Source organism: Triticum aestivum, chromosome 4B, assembly GCF_018294505.1.
Source record: "Triticum aestivum cultivar Chinese Spring chromosome 4B, IWGSC CS RefSeq v2.1, whole genome shotgun sequence".
Classification (NCBI taxonomy): Eukaryota; Viridiplantae; Streptophyta; class Magnoliopsida; order Poales; family Poaceae; genus Triticum; species Triticum aestivum.
The window spans coordinates 557,735,107-557,740,752 of record NC_057804.1 but is presented as its reverse complement, the minus strand read 5'-3'; the positions used below and the strand labels follow the sequence as shown (position 1 = coordinate 557,740,752).

The 5,646-nt window shown below is 43.1% G+C and overlaps 1 long non-coding RNA gene across 17 annotated transcripts; it reads left to right on the top strand.

Annotated features, from left to right (window-relative positions):
- The first annotated feature begins 223 nt into the window (after nucleotides 1-223).
- On the top strand, nucleotides 224-5,296 carry LOC123093234 (uncharacterized). 17 transcript variants are annotated; one of them, XR_006445189.1, is made up of 7 exons: nucleotides 224-1,040; nucleotides 1,251-1,402; nucleotides 1,539-1,650; nucleotides 1,828-2,484; nucleotides 3,106-3,300; nucleotides 3,413-4,964; nucleotides 5,043-5,296. It is a non-coding gene; the product is annotated as an uncharacterized lncRNA (long non-coding RNA). The 17 variants fall into 17 exon arrangements; XR_006445182.1 differs by having other exon boundaries at nucleotides 225-1,040; nucleotides 3,106-3,227; XR_006445190.1 differs by having other exon boundaries at nucleotides 1,828-1,928; nucleotides 2,012-4,964.
- The last annotated feature ends 350 nt before the right edge of the window (nucleotides 5,297-5,646 follow it).

The window sequence follows — 5,646 nt, the reverse complement described above, 5'->3', positions numbered from 1 at the left end:
AGAGGCTAGCCAACTCACCTCCAGGAGGCTCCCCCGATTTCAGCCTTCGTTGGTCGTTGGATCGTGGTCAATCTGGTCTTTGACTTTGTTTGGGCCGTTAGATGCTCGTTGCTTTCGCTGCTGATTTTGACCGCGTGGTAACTTCACATGGCCAATGACGGGTGGGCTCTTGTCCTGTGCCTGTTGGCTGGGTAAGCTGTTTCGAGGTGCGGGTGTGCCCTCTCCCCGCACGCCGCATGCGCGTCGTGCCATTTGCGGGAGCGTGGGTAGCCATGCCCTCGAAAGCACCTTGGTCCAATCCCATCGCCCCGCATGCCACAACCCCTCCCTCCCTCTTCGATCTCTCTCCCTCCTCAGCCGCCACAAACCCTAGCCCCCTTTCCTACGATCCAGCCGTCGCTACCCCTCCTCCATCCAACCTCCATCGTCAGCCGCCGCCGCCGCTACGGCTCCTCCGTCCACCGACTCCGTCCGTGCAGGTGGCCAGTTTCCTTCCGCCTCGACCTTCTCCACGGTCTCCCCAGTTCACCCCCCATCCCTTGCTGCCCGAGGTGCTCATCTTCCCAGGTCGTGAGGAAGCCGCGTGGGGATGGAACCACCACGTCGTGCCGCTGGGGGAAGCCTTGGATCCACGCAGGGGGCCTCCCCGGGGGCGCAGAGGAGGGGTTGTGGAGGCGTGAGGCCAGAAGGACCCCTCTTGCGTCGCTCGTCTCCACCTCATATCCGGCATCTTTGCTGCCGCCATAGATCGAGGAGGACGGCACGATGACGACCATGATGTATCGGACATCCCAGATTGACGATGCCATGGAAGCCATGAGAGCTGGCCAAGGAAGAGGGGGCAGTGTCGCAGGCCATGAAGGGCACGGCGGCTGCGGGCGGAAGCAGCATGGGTTGAAGGAGCGGCGGATGTGGGCGGGGTCGGAGGTTGGGGGAGACTCGTCGGCTGGGCGACAGCGAGCGCCGGTGAGTGCAAGCATGTGTTTCCAAAAGCGTCATCTCTTACAAGGCAGGCAAGGACGACGTCGTCGCCCTCGCAGGTCCTCCTCGCATCCCTTTTGCCCCCCCTCCCCTGCCTCCTCACATTGCCTTTGAGTTGGATGCAATGTAAGACAGCCCGCAGGCAAGCTCAAGCTGGAGGCGATGAAATCCCTCTCTTGTGCCAGAATCTAACTTTATATTTGTGCAGTGTTCTTTTGCTTCTATGTACTGTACCATGGTTGTGCTCTGACCTCCCATTTGTTTTGCAGGTTCTACGATCTGTCACATCTCTGTTCTCCTCGTTAAGGTTTTTGTGGGTGCTATCATGGTGTTTGGTCTGCTGATCATTTTAATGTTCTGAGAGGGGAGGCGGCCAATGACAGGGAGAAGGAGGAGGCTGTTGAGGAGTGCAAGCAGAAGGGTAAGATGTGTATTTTTTTTCATATTTTTACAGATGATCTTGACTGTTTTGCAACGTGTATTGCATTTCCAGGGATTATCCTCTTGCTTATTTAGTATTTCCTCTGTTCTCTGAAGATTAATTTTGGCCCATACAGTTTCCGGTGACTGGAAGTCTGAAACTGAAGACAGGGCATATTGTTTTGGTTATGAGTGGTTGGAAATATTGTGGCTTGATGTCCCTAGAGCAGTCAGACCCTTCCAAGATAGGTGAGCCTGATTTCTTCTGCAATTCTTCCACCACAGTACATGAAAAGGAATATGTTCTACCTATCGGCACCATTTCTTGTGGAGGATTGGTGCTTCCCCTTTATTTTGTCACACTTTGGTGTCCTTGAGTTCAGAATAGATTCACCTTTGTTCTGATTCTTCTTTATATATTCCCAGGTGTTAAAATCCTAGGTGCCAAGGGCATTGTGGTGGTGCAATCCATGTCTCCTGCGAGCGCTCGGCATGGCGTCCATAGCCCCAAAGAGCAAGGCTTCAAGGTTCTTTTCATTGAATGACTTGATTTGTTTCTCCTATGTTGTGCTCGATTACTAACTGAAACTGTAGCTCTGCTATGTATCAGGCTGGACAACAAGCTTCACTTGATGAAAGCATTTCCCTTCTAAAATAGAGTAATGCTGAGATTAATGCACAAGTTAGTCTTGATACTAAGGTGGTTATGGGATTGCTTGATCTATGCTAGGCCAATATGTCAGCCAACCACTTAAAAATAATCACTTGCATTTCTTCCTATGAACTCTGAAACCTGACGAGTGACGACGCATAAAAAATTAGCAATAGAAGGTGTCAGTGAACACGAGTACTCAGTCAAGAGCAATATAGCGGTAGATACTTTACAGTGTAATTTTATATAAGAATAAATAAATGGCACTTAAGTTGTTAAGAAATTGTTGTTGGAGTATTGTCTCACCCTTTATCTACTCTCTCGAAAACTGTGGATTGCTATGGGCTGGAGCTCCAGGGGAGGAGGGAGGTAAGCGTGGATGCAATGGATATTGTTCGGATAAAAAGTTGGGTGGAAACTGAGTAGTGACGGTGAGACTTATTCCATTTGTTTCTCCTTTGCCCTTTTAATCAAGAACAACGTTCAGAGCTTGCATGGTTGTCGAAATATAATTCTGTAAAAGAGAAATATTGATATCATGCAATGATCAATGCAGAGTAGGATAGTTATAGAGTTCTTCCTTAGTTTTCATTGAGCAAAGATTGGATCTGTGCGATTTGTTCTAATACCAAGTAAATCTTGGTCTGCATAGTTTTTTTCCTATATTCTTTTAAAAAAATTGGGACTTGATGTGAAAAAGGGTGTGTGTTGACATGCATGTAACCAAATCATGGATTAATGCGAGGTACTATATATACTTGCCTATCTCTCTGCAAAAGCTTATGGCCCTCTTTGATACGACTAGGAACATCAAAACCAAATGGGATTTATTTGAGTGTACTTCAGATGGCCATACTATAAGTGCACCATTACTAAATAGTATATGAATCTTCCTTGTATAATTAAGATGCACTTTCTACATAGCGCTTCTATATATTGATACTGTGTGATCACTTAACATAAATCTGGCTAGGCGATTTGCTCGCCTAATTCTCTGGTTGCATATAATCCGATCCTGATAGTGACATGATTTACTCTGTTTGATCAAACAGGTAGAAGCCAAAGCTGTTTTACGTGAATCTAATGACGTCCCCGCTGCTATAAGCTAGGAGTTTGATAAATTCAACATTGGCAATCTGGTCTTGTGCTCTTCGTCCAAAAGCATATTCTGATAGTGAGATTCTTATTGTGGATGTTTCAGCGTCAACCTGAATTTTGTTTAACCTACTACAGAAAGACCTTCTAGGGTGATTAGCTGCAGTACTGTGACAAATAATGAAAAAAACTCAGTGTCTTCTCATTTAATATTCTAGCTGCAACTACTTGACTACAAGTTTTATGTGGAATTTTTCTGTACAGCTTGCACAAACTCAGTGAGATCGGGAATCATCATCTCACATTTTTTTCTCTTGAAAGGTAGGTGTCATCTCCTACATTTTTTTCTCAGAATTAAGCATGTTTCTAAGCCTTGCTTGAAAGTTTCTCATTATTAACTTAACAACCAACCTGGACGGCAAAAATTTACTTCACTTGGTAACAGGGGTTGGACACCGAAAGCTTGCTATCTAATTTTCTTCTCTGTAGATGAAAACAAGTACGCCTATAGTTGGACACTGAAAGTTTGCCAAAATTATTTTTAGAGCTGTATAGTGTTTACGTTAATGTAAATCCTTGCTCATGTTACACCTTTCTTGTTCTTATGGAGAAAAAATTAGCATATTAACCATTTCTATACTTTTTTGTCCTTTTCTTTTAATACAGTAGTGTCCAGGCTTATGGATTCCTATATTTTTATTGTCAATCTAGCATACTTATGTCACTCCCCTCTTGTTTTAGCTGTTGATGGATGATTTTTGCCATTTATCTTTATTCCCATTTTATATATTGTGATTACTGCTTCATTATTTATCAACTGAGGCATGTTGTTGTGCACTTCTTACTGATGATGATCCTGGTGTTGTTTGTTTGAGAAAAGAAAGAGACAACTCGATGTGCATATTTATCCTTATATTGTTCAATTATAATGGGATGAAGTAACTTAATGACTGATAGTGTTGTTGGCAGTGATAGACAATAGGCAATTTACTAGAGCAGTTCAAGCAAGAATACTTCCAGAATACATCTTGTGATCTGTTGGTAACAACACCAAGTTTGCCAACTTGTTCAACCAAACAAAGTGTATAACATGCTTCATTTTTGCAAGTATAGAAGAAGGAAAAGAGAGCATTGGATTTTGAGTTAACGAAATATATTTGCAAAAAAGAGAGTTAATGAAATATTCTCAATCAAGAAAACTCAAGGTCGGTTCAGTCAACAGAAAAGAATAAGGTGAAACCTCTTGCGTTTTTTTATTAGCGCACACATGGCTCTAACATTCGATAGTTGATCTTTATTTATTCACTCAACGTTGTGTTAGCCATAGACCTCTCTCTCTCTCTCTCTCTCTCTCTCTCTCTCTCAAACCAGCTTCTCATGCAAGATCTTATCCTATGCCAAGTTATTCTGTGGGTATCGTTTTAAAATATTTATCTTTGTTGTTCCGCTTAGCTACACCATCCTTGAGTGTTTTTTATGGAATCTAGAAAACAAAGTGCTTTGCTTCTTTCCTTAATTGGTTCATGGTTCCAGGTGTGCGTTGGACAGTGTCACTGAGGGTCCAGTTTCTCATTTTTCAGATTTTGTAGTAGCAGAGATGTGTAGATAACTGAACTGGTGTTTAGGCGTTTCAGTGCAGGACTGCTACTTGCTCGATTAGTTAGATGAACTGGTGTTTAGAGATTTCAGTGCAGAGTGATGTTTCAGTTTTGATTGCAGGGCTTCGAGATGCACCGTGAGGGCTGAAACGAGTCTTATACCGGGTCTTTCATGAATTTAGTTAGCCTAAATACTTCCAGAATCCCTCTTGCAATATGTAAGTCTGTTGGTAACAACACTAATTTTGCCAGTTTGTTCTGCCAAACAAAATGTGGAACATACTTCATTTTTGCAGGTAAAAGAAGGAAAATAGAACATTGGAGGAAAAGCCAGCAGAGTGGATTCTTTAAGCTTTCTCAAATGTTTGAACAAGGAAAAGATAGTTACAATCATTTTTCTCTCGCCTTGTTACATCTTGATGTTAATAGGCTTTGGAAGGTACTATGCACCCCGTTCAAGGTTTACAGAATTTGCACGATCCTATTACAGTTTGTTCTGATGACAGAATTGACTAGTTCTTCCTTGAGGAAATTAATATTTCAGCTGCTACTCCTTTGTGCATTGTTACATAGAGTTATAGTTGTGAAGATGTGTACGCATCAACATATAATTCCCACCATCCTATTACAGTTTGGTCTGACGACGAAATCGAGCAGCTCTTACTTGAGTAAATTGTACAGCTCTTCCTTGAGTAAATTAGTATTGCGGTTACTAAGCCTTTGTGCATTCTGATACAGCTCTCCTGAAATACTACTTATGCTCTTTAAACCCAAAGCTGACTTTACATCATTTTTGTTCTCATCCGTTCTCCCGAATTTTAGTCCGCTTCAGCAATGCTATGACCTGCCACTCCATGTATATATGAAAAACGACCGCAGGTTTGATGTTGTGATTTGGTC